The sequence below is a fragment of the Astatotilapia calliptera genome, chromosome 9 (assembly GCF_964374335.1).
Source record: "Astatotilapia calliptera chromosome 9, fAstCal68.1, whole genome shotgun sequence".
Classification (NCBI taxonomy): domain Eukaryota; kingdom Metazoa; phylum Chordata; class Actinopteri; order Cichliformes; family Cichlidae; genus Astatotilapia; species Astatotilapia calliptera.
In genome coordinates this window covers 29,751,458-29,766,492 of record NC_137430.1, presented here as the reverse complement: position 1 = coordinate 29,766,492, position 15,035 = coordinate 29,751,458, and the positions used below count along the sequence as shown (strand labels likewise).

At 38.7% G+C, this 15,035-nt stretch overlaps 3 long non-coding RNA genes across 4 annotated transcripts; 1 reads left to right on the top strand and 2 right to left on the bottom strand.

Moving 5' to 3' along the window:
• Positions 1-700: 700 nt before the first annotated feature.
• Positions 701-14,873, top strand: LOC113029318 (uncharacterized). 2 transcript variants are annotated; one of them, XR_003273384.2, is made up of 6 exons: positions 701-864; positions 1,113-1,174; positions 1,266-1,355; positions 2,279-2,334; positions 14,227-14,379; positions 14,696-14,873. It is a non-coding gene; the product is annotated as an uncharacterized LOC113029318 (long non-coding RNA). The 2 variants fall into 2 exon arrangements; XR_003273385.2 differs by lacking the exons at positions 1,113-1,174; positions 1,266-1,355.
• Positions 7,035-7,972, bottom strand: LOC145430854 (uncharacterized). The gene is made up of 3 exons (XR_013911169.1): positions 7,861-7,972; positions 7,506-7,580; positions 7,035-7,405 (listed from the first exon to the last, which is right to left on the bottom strand). It is a non-coding gene; the product is annotated as an uncharacterized LOC145430854 (long non-coding RNA).
• LOC113029317 (uncharacterized) lies at positions 12,130-14,378 on the bottom strand. The gene is made up of 2 exons (XR_013911496.1): positions 14,242-14,378; positions 12,130-12,860 (listed from the first exon to the last, which is right to left on the bottom strand). It is a non-coding gene; the product is annotated as an uncharacterized LOC113029317 (long non-coding RNA).
• Positions 14,874-15,035: the final 162 nt, after the last annotated feature.

Below are 15,035 nucleotides of genomic sequence, written 5' to 3'. Positions count from 1 at the left end.
TTATCAGCGCCTTGAGGTGACAGTTTGGATTTGGCACTATACAAATAAAATGGATTTGATTTGAATTAAAGCCAAAAACCATGCTTGCCTTGTACATAGACTGTTTTGTATTATTTTTCTTTCTTTTTTATACAGTGGAGAGTATATCGCTGGCTGATTGTAAAATGTAGAGAAAGACATAGTTGTTAAATTTGTAAGCTTTTGATCACAACTGTAAACCTGTGATTCCATATGTTTAATCCATAAAAGCTTTTTTATCATGGAAATGAAGCTCTGTTTGTTCAATCACACAAACTGAATCCTTTTAAATGTTTTTTCTTCCACATTTGCAGATATTTTCTCATCTTATGTTTATGTTTCTGTGAAGTAGCATAACATAAGCAGCATGAAAGGTGATAGTAAGACAGCATCTGCAGACAGTTCAACTTTCTTTTAAGTGTCCTTTATTTTCTGGCGTCGCCTTTCAGCAATTATCTCACAAAAACGTCAGAAGCTGTGAGTCAAAATCTCACCTGCTTTATATAAATTCCACGCACACCTGGATCTCATTAACCTCTACCATTGGGAAAACAGGGTAGACTAAATAACACAGTCTAGACAAAGAAACAGGAATAAAATCATTTTTCCACTTAACAAACTCATTCACCCAACTAATCAGTTTGAAAAGTCACTCTTCACCTAATCTGACTCATGAGTTATTTTAAATGAAATAAACAATTTTACACAAAATAAACACCCCTTCATTTGGTTACACCCAATTGACATGATCAGTGACATCATATCCTATAAAATCAGGAAGTACTGGGGCGGCCCTTCCCACATACCTGTTTTACACATAGGACCTGCTCAAAGGAACACACAATGGTAAGTATAACCAAACTACATAAACAAATGAAAGATTCAAATCAATTAATGATGAAGTGACATTTAGCTTTAAGTACATTTGCACAGATGACATAAATATAACCAATGCTACCACAAACAGACCCGGGATAGTATGTAGAGCCAAGGTTACATGTGCTGTGTTTACATTAAAGCATTATGATAGACTATAGGATAACAGAACACAGAATAACAATATACGCAAATGGCAAATGAATTCTTTGTCACAGTTTCCAGCGGGCACAGTTAAAGGCATCAGTTCGCATCAGACCTGTGAGGTCAAAGGTCAGAGGTCAGTGAGGGTATATTGCTTCACTATTTAACAGAAAAAAACCAACCTGTGTTATTGTTGCCGCTCTTTACTTTTCCTGTGTTTACTTTAGATTGTGACGCATTTGAGCAGAATGGAGTTACACAATTATGAGCCGGACAGAGTCAAAGAAAGCGAAACTGATAACTGGGAAATGTGACTGGTAGGTTCAGATGTCTCATGAAAGCCTTAAAAAATACAGCTCCAAAAAAAGAAAGAAAGAAAGGAACACTCAATTATTATGGCATAACCAAAGTCAGTTAAACCTCAGGGAGCTCAGTCTGTTCACTTAGGAAACATAAACCACTGCAAAGCCAGTTCAGCTGCTTTGCTGAAAGTGAAAGTAACAACAGATGCAACAGGACAACAGCCAAACCCCCCAAAAAGAAAATGATTTAGGAGGCAGTGACCACAGACTATTGCTCCCTCCTCATCCCTCCCGACTGATACGTCTCTAGTTTTCCTTTTTTGCTACTGTTGTTAGTATTAGTAACAGGAGACGCTAGCTGCAGCTCATTGACATTGCACAGACAGTCCAGCTTGTCCAGGATGTCACAGTCTCAAGAGTGTGGAGGACATACCAGGATGTGGGCTTTAGCATGGCTGTTGAAGGGCATCGTCCAGCACCATCATCGGTCTCTGCATCTTTGTGCAGAAGGAATGGAAGATAGTGTAAAAGCACAATATGCTTTTTTTTTATTTTTGATTTTGTGCCAAGTCATCAAATAAATCTTAATTACGAAAAATTATAACAGCTCAGCCCTGCCTAACTTTGAACCTGTGTCATGTACCGATACATATCACACATCCTCACATGTGAGGACCCTCACTGATATGCTCTGCAGTTACTACACAGCCCTGCCTAACTTTATCCTCACCAAAGTCTCAACCTGAACCTTTAAACAGCTGTTTGGGGACTGCTGGGTGAAACAGGGGGAATGTGCTCACTCTACTGGGCTAAAACTTAATTTAAGATACAAGGATGAAAGGAGCCCCTTCGCTTCACATGATCTTTTCTTTTTGTTCCCCTGAGAAACTCCCATCTGCTTTTCCATCTGTGCTACCCGCCCTCTTTTCATCCTCCAGTCACTGTTCCTCTCATCTTACCTGCAGTCAAGCTGAAGACGTGAACCTCGAATCAGGTATGTGGTGATACAAATACAGACACATACACAAACTAGGACATGAGTAAAGTTAAGCTTCAACTTTAACTTAGGATTTCCTAATTCCTCAGCTCTAAAATGTTTTTTAATTAGATTTTAAAGGAAATAAGAAATGTTTAAGGGGTTTAAATCAAAAGGCATCCACCTTGGAGCTCAAGTTGCCAACATGAGCACAGAGAGACAATGATGCTGGTAACTATTGGAAGTTCAATTGACAATATAAAACCCAAAGATATACAAGGGATAGAAGAATCTAAACATAATTTGGGAAGAAAAATTATTTAAAAATTAATACTAAACAATCTTTCCGAAAACAGTTATGCAAACAATAAATCTGCAAGCCGAATAGTTGCTGAGGAATAATTTGAGCAATTGTTTAAACTCGTGTTTATGTGAGCTGCCGTCCCCTGGTGGTCACTGAAGGTACTTCAGGTGCAAGATGTTATTTGTAAATTTAAAGAAAAGAAAAGAAAAATACATTGAATTAAAATACTGCATTATTAAATGTTAAAAAGCACAAAAAGGAAAAAGATCCTTGTCAGGGTCAGATCTTTTATGTCCTGAGACACAGAAAAAAAATTGTTTTTACATTCAGATTTTTTCCCCCAAAGAAACATGCTGGATCATTTCTTTTTCAAATTTGTTATTTATTCATTATCTTCTGTCCCATGAAGTGGGCACATCTGTCATAAATATGATTAGATGGCTGAGTGAGACAGAAAGGAGTTCACGCAGAATTTGGAAGTGAAGTTAAAACTCGAGCTGTCGAGAGATGATGAGGAGGAGGGGCCAGACATGCGAGCAAGAAGGTGAAAGTTCAGTGGAGGACATGCTGGCTTTGAAGAGCCTGAGTACGGGCAAAGTGACGATACCCAAAGTCCATCTTGGATAAGAAGCATTACGTAAGCTCGGGCTCCGAAGCTCTGGGATTTGGTTTTGACCGCAATACAGGACACCAGCCTGGAATCATCTTTCATTGGCAGCTTTGTGTGTGTGTGTGTGTGTGTGTGTATTTGTGTGGTTCCTCAAAAGCTGAGGAACCACACTGAGCTTTCAGCTTCCTGCTCTGATGTCTGTCCTTCCTCCACCTCATCCCACGACAGCAGTAAGACTGACTCCCCTTCCACGGTTCTGCCTCATCCTGCCTCCTGCTTCCCGAAGTACGGCTCAAAATCTGAAAATGTGTCCTGCTGCCCACTACAAAGGAATAAAAGTAACTGTGCATTTCTGAAATCCTACTAAATCAATGTTAGCTGTATTAGCTCAGCCCCCACAAACCTGTCATCAATAGAAAAGGCAGGATGTCCCCTCGACAGTGCAGAACGAGTCATGTAGATTGCATTAATGGTGGTTAACGCAGAGGTCTCAGACTTATGTCCTGACTGGGGTCAAAAATGAATTGCTGGGTTTTATATTGTACATTTAGATCAAAGACGGTGAGTCACTCCCCTTTTCTTTATATTTTACTCCTAAAAAGTCAAACTTTCTTGTAATTTTGCTAAAGTGGTCTTGAGCAACATTTTTCCAGGTTTTCACGAGGTCTTTGCGGCGCCTTTTAAAAGACAGAGTTACAAAGTGCATCTAAATTTGAATAAAAGCCACACATTAAAGATAAGTTATAGACACATAATCATTTTCACAAAGACACTTCGATACATGCAAATAGATGCAAAGGCTCAAAATAAAGGGGAGAAGATTAAGGGAAAGCTAACCTGTCAAACATCAGCCTGGCTGAGTTTTTATAGGTTGTTTTTATGGGTTGTACAGGTTTTAGAGGTTGTTCAAGTGATTTTTCTCAGCAACCTCAAAAATAGGATTGTCTCTGGTTTTAAAGTCAGAGTGAGGAACAGTTGGGAGACCATAGCCCATATGGAAAAGAAATAGTAAAAACATATATGATTTACTCATGAAAGTGGACACTTTCTCATTACTTTCATATATTTTTTAGTAAGTATACAAAACATACAAGTTTCATAATATAATTTTTCAAGGGATCTTATATGTGTTTTCACTCTTGTATGCTTTTCATACAAGTTTCATACAAGACAGATAAAAACTTTATAAGATTTATATATATCTTTTCCATATGGGGAGGATGAGAAAGGCCTGCTCAGAAGGTCTGATATAAGCAGGGTCCTGTCCATGTAAGCAGCCCCTGCTTACATCCTCACCCCGGGGAACTCCAGGCCTTAAGGGCTGGTGTCCTGCAGGTTTTAGATCTCACCCTGGGTCAACACACCTGAATCAAATGAGCAGTTCATTACCAGGCTTCATTAACCTGTCTTGGAAAACTTCAAGACAGGTTAATGAAGTCATTTAATCAGCTGTGTTGGATCAAGGACACATCTAAAACCTGCAGGACACCGGCCCTTGAGGCCTGGAGTTGCCCACCCCTGATGCAGAGCTTTGATGATAATAACAGGATTTTAAAGTGGCCTCTGAATTTCACTGAAAACAGTGAAGGGCAGCAGGAATACGTGTGATATGTTGCTCTCTGCACCAGCTGGAGATGGACACTGGCTGCTTTTTCACTCATTTTCAGTCCACTCCCTGTACCTGATCTATGACTGACTGAGGTATAAAAAGGCAAGATTAAAGCACCTCAGTGACAAGCAAGCTACCAGAAGACTTCACACAAGCAGAATTCATACTCAGTTGTGATTAAATACATTCCTAAGTTTGGGAAAGACTGGATTAGCACACAGAGTTATAGGATTATGTAGAAGGACTGCCTTAAAAATTCTTTAGTTTTCAGAGTTTTTACCACCACAAACCTGGACTGTCACAGGGATAATGTTTGGCTCCAATTAGCAGCTTATGTAAAGGCGAAGCTGCTTCAACATCCTCCTTTCATTAACTCACACTGTAGAAACCATTAAAAAAAACATGCCACAGAGAACAGACTTAATCTGAGAACACTTTTTATTTTCATTACTTCACTTTTGTTTCATAGCAGCCACAGGATGGCACCAGAGTCCAGTTAAAAAAAAGAAAAAAGAAGAAGTTTAAAATCTGCTTTTCTTCACACCCCTTCACGCTCTTCTTTTTGTTTACATCCAAAATGTAATTTAAGGTTCCCACAGTTCCCAGGGACAAACAAATCTAACTAAAATCTGCAATGATGAATGAGCAGAGAACCCAACCCCAAATCTCCAATCATGTACACCTGACACCAGAGCGGTGACAATGAACAGACCAACCAAGTTTTTTTTGTCTTTTTTTCACGGATTAGAGCTGAAAGAAGAAATTCTTCTTGCTGGGAGCCATTTTCAGAAGCAGATTACATACTGCACTAAAGATTTCTTGCAGGCAGAAGGCTGGATTAACTCAAAATAAACTACACTGCATGTGTTCATTGTAATAAGACAGCGTGACTACTGACTGAGCCCATTGACACAGACTGCCTAAACAAGAAACCTTTTGACATAACCTCAAAAAAGCGTGAGCTGGCGGTGGACTCCATAATTGGTCAGCTTGCAATGGCTCATTACCTGTTTGGACTCGGACTGTGAAGCAATAGCAGATACAAAGAGTCAGCCACGCTGTTCAGCACCGAGCACCAAAACTGCACACATTCCCTTTATCATGATCATTTGAAATTTATTTAAAAGAAATTTTGAATTAAAGTTTAAGTTTCCGAGTTAAACTCTGCTACACCTGACCGTGTAAAATCTGACATAAAAATCTGAAATTAATCTGATGTTAAAGATTATTTTTCAAAAATGATTATCTAATAATTAACTAATAGAGGCAGTGTCTTTTAGCTTGGTTACATCTCTTGGATGAATGGATGACAGGGTGTCGCTTCAGAGACGTCTATAGCTTGGACACACAGTATAACGTGGAGCATTTGCACACTGTTATAATGATTATTTCTTTGCATCTCTGCAGTGTTTTATGATAAAATAAAAATCAAGTGGAAAACCCTTGAAATTGATCCAGTGGTTTGTGGTTAAAAAAAAAAAAAGTTTTATAAGCTGAGGTTGTCCATTTTCTGACTTTCTTTATATTCTGATAGTTTGTAACAATATGAAGTGCAAGAAGAATTGTGAAGTAATTTTAAAATATTGTTCCTAATTTAGGAACAACAACACCTGCTTCCATGTCTTGCATTAATATTTAAATAACTTCTCTGCTTATTGACAATTGTTTCTCAGATAATTATATTATCTCTATTTGTACAATAGTTCGGTTGTTACGAAGGGAAAAACAGGGTACCCGTTTGAAAGTCTTTATGTAATTATTTATTTTTGCAAAATAGCTGCATTATACTCTGTAATTTTTCAAAGACGGTGACACTTGGGGTTCAAATGAAAGCACTGTGGTGTAACATTACTGGAGATCATGAAGATATGATGAAAACTAGCGTATGTGGATAAATCTGGTATATTTACACGATGAATTTAATACACATTCATATCTGACTCTGCTGCTTTGTCAACAGCAGCTGTGTTGCTTCCAGTCAGTCAACAATATTGTTTTTTGCTTCTTTTTTTCATAAATGACTTAATCATCTCGAGCCCTTTTCAAAATGATCAAACATTAAATTATTTTCAGGATTTTAAACAGTTGAATTATTAATTATTTGTTTTTAAAAACTCACAAAAACCCAGATATTTTCCATGTAATATATAGTATCGAGAGAGTATGGATGACAAGTAAGAGTAAAAGACAAAAACTTACTTAAAAGAAAATTTATTGCCCAAATTGATCACCAATTTTATTTTTTTAAGTTGAAAAAAAGTACAATAATGCCCAATTAGGGCATAAGAGTTAATCTTATTACAGTTCTACAGATCTCATATATTACAAGCGATTTCTCTGCAGGCCAGTATTATTGGCTGATATTAACCTTTTGCTGATATATCAGTATCTTCATTTATAAAGGCTGATAATTTATTGAAAATAATAAGACATGGCAGAAACATTCTTCGACCATGTTTTGAGTATTGGTGTATTTACTTCTTCCTGCATTCCTGAAAAGGTTTCACCATCAGTCATCTTCTATGAGCAGACCTCAGACGCAGTCGTACGCTGAGCTTTTGCTTTCCTGTGAGAAAAACAACAAAAGACAAAAGTATATGAGGACTGATCACATTTGAAAAGTCGAACTGAGCATGTGAGTCAGTGGAAGGTGATGTAAAACTCACTCGAATGCAACAATCTTGGCACGAACCCAGGGAGCTCTCCCATTGATGCAGAAAACACCGGACTGTGTCTGAAAGCTGCAGGAACGAGAAATGAACGATGAACTTGGTAGCAACACTTTAATCAGTTCATTTGAGATAATATTAACAATAAGTAAATGAACTTTAACTGAAGAGCACCAAAAACATCACATCTACATCTTTAGGCTTAAGTTATTTAGCCAGTATAAGTTGTGTTGAAGTTAAACAATTAATTTTAAATGTGGAAAAAAAAATCATATTTTTCAGTAATTAACAGTTTGTAATAAATCATTCCTGGGCTACAGTTGATGCTTTTAATGTGCCATAAAAAAATTACACGACTGCGTTGACACAGGGTCGGTTTGCTCTCTGGATCAAGTATCCCAAAATTGGTTCAGTGATCTCCTTATTGCTGACAGTTGTGCAGCACGTGACAAAATCATTCTTTGCTGGAACAAAAACCAAAAAAAGATTTTTAAACAGAGAAGAGCCGACAGAAAAACCTTACATGGTGTTTATATGAAATTCCATCTTACCTTCTGATCCAGACATGGCCAAAACTACCAAGACTGTGCAGAGCAGCACAGACAGGCTTCTGATGATACTCATTCTCACTGACGAGTGGTCATCATGTCATTAAATTGAACTTTTGGCCTATCGCTACTCAATGCTGCTAGTTTCTGTCTTTATGCAAATATAGCAGGAAGACATGTAACCAAACCACATTCAGAATCTTGAAGGCATTACATTTTAAGTCGAGTCTGTTATATGCATTTTGTCTGCTACATAACAATATTAGCATTTTTGGCTTCTGAGTTTTGAGAAGTGTTCATGTTAGAGTGTAAAGATTAAGGAACAGAAACTTTTCTTACAAGAACACCATCACTAACTTTCTCTTAACTTTCTGCATCTGGTGTTTTTAAAAAGTGAAAGAAGAGGGAAGTAAAGAAGTTTGCTGCAGCCATATTCCCATCACACAGATGTTAATGCTGACATCAGCATTCAGTGTTTTACTAAAGAAAGGCTTCAGAAAGGTTCCTTATTCTGTTGGGATAATGGAAGTCAAAATATAACTAGGATAATGTGGAAAATTAAAATATAGTCTTAATCATCTTAAACAAGATGAAAAAGTAATTTGACAAGGCTGCCCAAACTTTTGCATCCCACTGTACATGTGTACCTTTTTCTGTCCATGTCGTTTAACAGTTGGGTAAAGTACATGCTTTCCTGAGTAGTGGTTGCAAGTCCAATGTATTCAGCTTCGCATGTTGAGAGTGCCACTGTAGGCTGTCCTCCCTTTGTGTTCAGGTTTGCTGTTCTATGGTTTAGTTTCTCCTAGGTTCTGTTTTTCCATCCCCACTTTGTGTTCTGTTTGAATAATAAACCACGCTCACACCTTAGTAAGTGCTGCATTTGAGTTCTCTTTTCCACACATCACATGGCCGCTGCCCCAGCCATGCATAACGCCCCTTGTTATGCCCAAATAACTCAATTTTAGTTTCATCAGTCCACAGCACCTTATTCCAGAATGAAGCTGGCTTGTCCAAATGTGCTTTAGCAAACCTGAATCGGCTCTGTTTGTGCTGTGGGAGGAGGAAAGGCTTCCTCTGCATCACTCTCGCATACAGCAGAATGGTTGAACGATGCACAGCGACTCCATCTGGTGCTAGATGATGTTGTAGGTTTTTGGTGCTGGTCTGTGGGTTGACTCTGACTGTTCTCACCATTCGTCGCTTCTGTCTGTCCGAGATTTTTCTTGGTCTGCCACTTTGAGCCTTAACTTGAACTGAGCCTGTGGTCTTCTATTTTCTCAATATGTTCCTAACTGTGGAAACAGACAGCTTAAATCTCTGAGACAGCTTTCTGTATCCTTCCCCTAAACCATGATGGTGTCTCCAGGTCATTTGAGAGTTGTTTTGAGACCCCCATGTTGCTACTCTTCAGAGAAAATTAAAAGACGACGGAAACTTACAATTGACCCTCTTAAATACTCTTTCTCGTTATTGAATTCACCTGTGTATGTAGGTCAGGGGTCACTGAGCCTACCAAGCAAATTTATATTTAATAATTAGTTCTAAAGGTTTTGGAATCAATAAAATGACAACAGTGCCCAGATTTATGCACCTGCCTGATTTTGTTTAAACAATTGTTGCACACTTTCTGTAAATCCAATAAACTTCATTTCACTCCTCAAATATCACTGTGTGTGTCTCCTATATGATATATTTAACTGACATTTTTTATTGTAACAACCAACGATTTATACAGGAAAACGATGACTATTAACATGGTTCCCCAAACTTTTGCATCCAACTGTATATAACTATCATTAGCTTACAGCTTGAAGTGTTTAAGGTATGTGCTAACTAAAAATAAAGACACAATGATAGTTTATTAATTTTTTAATAAAATTTGTAGATTGTCTCAGTGGAGTTTTAATAAACTCGACAGTTTGTTCTTTCTATGTAAAATATAACAGGACCCTGGAGTAAATTCTCTACCATTTCACACTTATGTTTAATCAGTTCTCTGTCTGACATTTGTTCAACTATGTAAAAACTATAACTTTAATCTCATCCAAACCAATTTACTGAGGAACAAATAAAACACTGAAAAAAGCCAAGCAATAATATTTTCAAACTATCTGGGTGACTTATATATCATTTTTAACCTGAGTAGCGAAAAACCGTGGTGGGTTTGGATATGATGTGCTGGGAGTTCACTGTTCTCGCCGGCTCTAGTGAGTTTGAACCCTCTAGCTATCGAGCTGGTGGGTAACAGACGTCTCTGAAAACGTCAGAGCAAATATGTGGTGTCTTGATAAACCGAACAGATATTTGAAGTTTACACAGCTACATTCTCGCCTGAAAATATGTTAAAAGTTTATTTTGTGACCAAGAAAGAGTAATACGAGTAATCTTAAAACTAAGTGGTTTGTTGAAAACTGGAATTAGCTGAGCTGTGCTATGAATTCTGAGATATGTCGGGCCACAAAGGACACGCCTGACCCACCCTTCAAATCTGGGGAAATGAAGAACACATTTTTCAACCGCGTTTGGGGGAGTCTTCGAATTTGGACAGGCTTCGCCATGTCGCTGTAACATAATTGGGCTACAAATGCGGCCTCCGAAGGATGCGGCCACTAAATTTGGACACAGCTATGAAACCGGAAACTGGTTCTTCTTTTTCGGGGTTTAACGGCGGCTGGCATCCCTGGACATGCAGTGCTGCCGTCTTCTGTTTCAGCCCATTATTACAATCTTAAATCCTACTACTTATTTAATAGTCGACGTAATCGTGACTAGTCGACTTATCGTGGCAGCCCTAAAGTGTACGTACATGTGTTTTTATTTATTATATATATTAGGGGTGCAACGATACACAAAATTCACGGTTCGGGTCGATATTTTTTCGATACAAAAAAAATGTTCATGCCTTTTTAATTTGTCATTTATTAAAATTATAAATATGTATTTTAACTCAAAAGTACAGTTTTTAAATTTAATGTTGCTGAAACAACAAAGTAATAAAAAAAAAAATCTATCTGATTGAGGAATCACTCATCTTTGGAAAAGAGAGTTTATTACAGAGAAATGGCTCTTTCCAAAATAAAAGCTATACTATCCGCTTCTTCTGGGCTATATTCTCAGCAGCATATTAAACATATCAGGTCCCCATAAGGAGAATCCTGTGCTAACGGCTGTCTAAATGACTCGGGTGAAGTTTGTAGCATGCGTGCTTGTTGTCTGCTTCCACTTGTCTTTGCACTAGGATGATGTCGGCGTAAATGTGCAGTCATATTCGTTGTGTTCCCACTAGTGCTGTCAGCGTTAATCTCGTTGAAATGACGTTAACGCCACAACACGGCAAATCTCCGTTAACGAGCTACCGGGAATCGCCCCGTGCGTTGGGCTGGACGGCGTCAACACGTTAACGAGCTAACTGCGCTAACACAGTAGTTCCCACCAATTAAGCATTGCGTGGCACATCCAACATACTGTTTTACTTTTGTCCATGATGCGCTTACCTTCAGGGTCATACGTCACATGAAAACCAAAAGAGTTCCAAACGCCAGATCTGAATGAGGGTGGGGGAGGTCCAATTTCCCGTGTTGAAAGGAGAGCTTAACTTCTGCCTAGCTAGCTTGCCCTGCGCTCAGTGAATCTGCGTTCGACTACTCCGCCTAGGCTGCACTGTCGAGCGCAGATCCACTGAGCGCTCAACATAGACAGCATTGTCAGAAGGAAAGTTGATCAAATAAATTAAAAATGTTGTATTGTTCGATACATATGCGTACCGAACCGAAAGCACTGTATCGAACGGTTCAATATCAATATGAGTATCGTTGCACCCCTAATATATATGTATACTTGGGTGGGTGTGTGTGTGTGTGTGTGTGTGTGTGTGTGTTTTGCTGGGTTTCACTGCTCGGGCCCACTTATGTTCATCATGGGCTACATAAACTTGGGTAAAAGATAAAGTTTTTTAAAAAACTGGACAGTATACTCAGCAACCATCGTCAGTTAAAACACTTGTGGAATACATTATGTGATGTGTGTAGCATTTTGTGAGAGTCTGGTGGGCGACAGAAACAACAGCAGGAAAATATTTGCTCAATAAACAAAAGTTTATTTTTATATTGTTTTTCACAGCCACATTGTTCTTCACATAAACACAAAATGCACAGAAAGAGATTCACAAATAAACAAAAAGAAAAGTAAAAGACAAATAAAAGCTGACCTCCAATGATCAATTACAAAACAATGAAGTCAACAGCATGAATAAAATACACATTTGCTCCACAGGTTACAGGAAAAATTAATCTACAAATGGCAAAAAAAAGAAAAAGAAAAAAAAAAGAATAAAACAAATTTAAGTCAGGCTGAGAAAGCGCTCTGGTTTGAATAAGCCTTTAATGGTGATGGTAATACTGGAAATACTGATGCAGCAGACAGACTTCATGCCTTCTTCATTTTGGCAGTGACTAGAGAGGAAAAACAGACAAGCAGCAGCTTCAGTTTTTCTCTGTAAATACTTTGCATTTATTTCTGTGTGTTTCTTTTAGCACGACTTACGATCTTTGACCCACTGAGCATCTGGATCAGCACAAAGTTGTCCCTTTTTTGTGTCAAAACTGGAAGTAAAAGACAGAAAATTATAGAGATTGTATATGTTTGTATGTAGGACAACAAGTGCTGACTTACATTATAGCCTTCACACAGTGTCCTCTTGCAGCCTGCTCACGATATGTTTCCCCCACCACCTCAGCAGTCCTATTGCCTTTGGTGACTGCAGGGCAGCATGGTGGTATCCTTCCAGGATGACGACGACGAGTACCTGAGAGATTAAAGGTTAAAAATGGAATTTTCTTACCTGAGAAAAGTCTAATTAGAAGGAAAATAAAAGTTAAATCTAGTTTTAAAATATGAAGCTCCTTACATCACTAAACAGAAGGTGACTTTCAAAATGTGACCTGAAATTATGTTACAGTGCACAGGCATTTTTTGTGCAAATCAATCAACAAGTTTAACAAATCAATGTTCTCAACACTTTGGGGCCCTCGATTACTTTTTGGGCAATTCTGGCATTATTTTAATTAAGTGAAAGGTGAAAAATATTGTCTCGTAGCTGCGAGATATTATCTTATACTCTCTCTGTGTCTCTCTCATTTTCTGCTTTCATGCCTTATGCAATGAGTCACTGAAATGATGACTTTGCTAAAAACTAAAATGAAGCAGTGAGATTTAGTTACAGAGTGAATTTGTTTGAAGGAAACCACTGCACCAACTGTGCTACACTAATCAGTTGGCAGTTATGATAGTTTAAGTGTCTTACAACATATGCCTGGCATGCAACGCAGCGTGAGACATAACCCCACAAGTGACAGAAAACAAAAGTTTGCATGTAGATAAACATAAATAGTACAAACATTGTTAATGGTAAGCAGTATAGCATGAATGGATATGGTGTGGCTGTCAATCAGTCCAGCAATTGAACACAAAAATCAGGTGAATGTCGTGCTTATAAAATAAAAATCTCCAAGACTTCTTCTAAATGTAGACATAAAGGACGCCTTTCAAATGCTATCACTGACTAATGAAACTTAGCCCAGAAAACAGCTTCCAGGGTGTCTGGAGCTTTGTGGGTAGAAGTTGAGTGTAAATGCTGAAAAACACATGTGCAATTATAAATGGTAAATGGCCTGTATTTATATAGCGCTTTACTAGTCCCTAAGGACCCCAAAGCGCTTTACATATCCAGTCATCCACACATTCACACACTGGTGATGGCAAGCTACATTGTAGCCACAGCCACCCTGGGGCGCACTGACAGAGGCGAGGCTGCTGGACACTGGCGCCACCGGGCCCTCTGACCACCATCAGTAGGCAACGGGTGAAGTGTCTTGCCCAAGGACACAACGACCAAGACTGTCCAAGCCAGGGCTCGAACCGGCAACCTTCTGATTACAAGGCAAACTCCCAACTCTTGAGCCACGATCGCCCCATTTATAGACTGAGCAGATACCAGAATATGACTGATGTAAAGGTTTGTGGTCTTTACACAGTGGTCCTGCCCAATAAACCACCAAAATATCACAAGTGAACCTTATTCACAAACAGGCAGCAGCCATTGTTGGAAATATTCATTGCTGTGATAAATTTATCTATTTGATCTCTTTTTTCCTCATTTTTCTTTATAAAAGTAAGAGCACAGTTACCTTCAGAGGAGTGGCAGCACACACACACCGAGAGCAGGAGGAGAGTGATGGAGAGGATCTTCACAGTCATTTTCACCGGCGGTCTGGCTCACTGATCAGGTTGAAACTATACGCTGACCAATGCTTGGTTATTTATTGGTAAGTGTAGGAACATCTGCAGGCAGAACTGCTGACGTATTTCTGTAGGTCTTTGCATTTGTGTGTGCGTGGTTGTGGCATATCACACCTCCGCCTCTTATCATTGAGAATTCAGTATTTCAACCTATCAACACCTCACTGAGAGCTTTCTGAGAAACAGCCTCACACAAAGTTCACAGATGCTCAAATATGGTCAAGAGCCTGATGATTGATACCAGTACTTTGTGCATTTTCATGAGTAATGAGCCTAAACCTCCTGATTATTATTATTTTTTTCCATTTTGACTGTCTGACAGTGACTCTTTTTCTCTTGTAGTTACAAACTAAACATGCGGCCCCCTCATCCACATGGCTGAAAAAAGCAACATGGAGGCAGAAAAAACCTCTAATACTGGTTTCCAGTTTCCAGGAGAACTTGCAGGACAGTCCAGGATGACTGTGGCTCTGTTGAGGTGTTGCTCAAATATTAAAATCTAATAAAAACAATAATCAAATCTACAGTGTGGAAAAGCAAACTGAACTTGCATCTATTTGTACTGTACACACACACACACACACACACACACACACACACACACACACACACACACACACACACACACACTAAACCACTTCCTCATTACAGATGATATATATAGAAAGTTTATCAGTCCCAC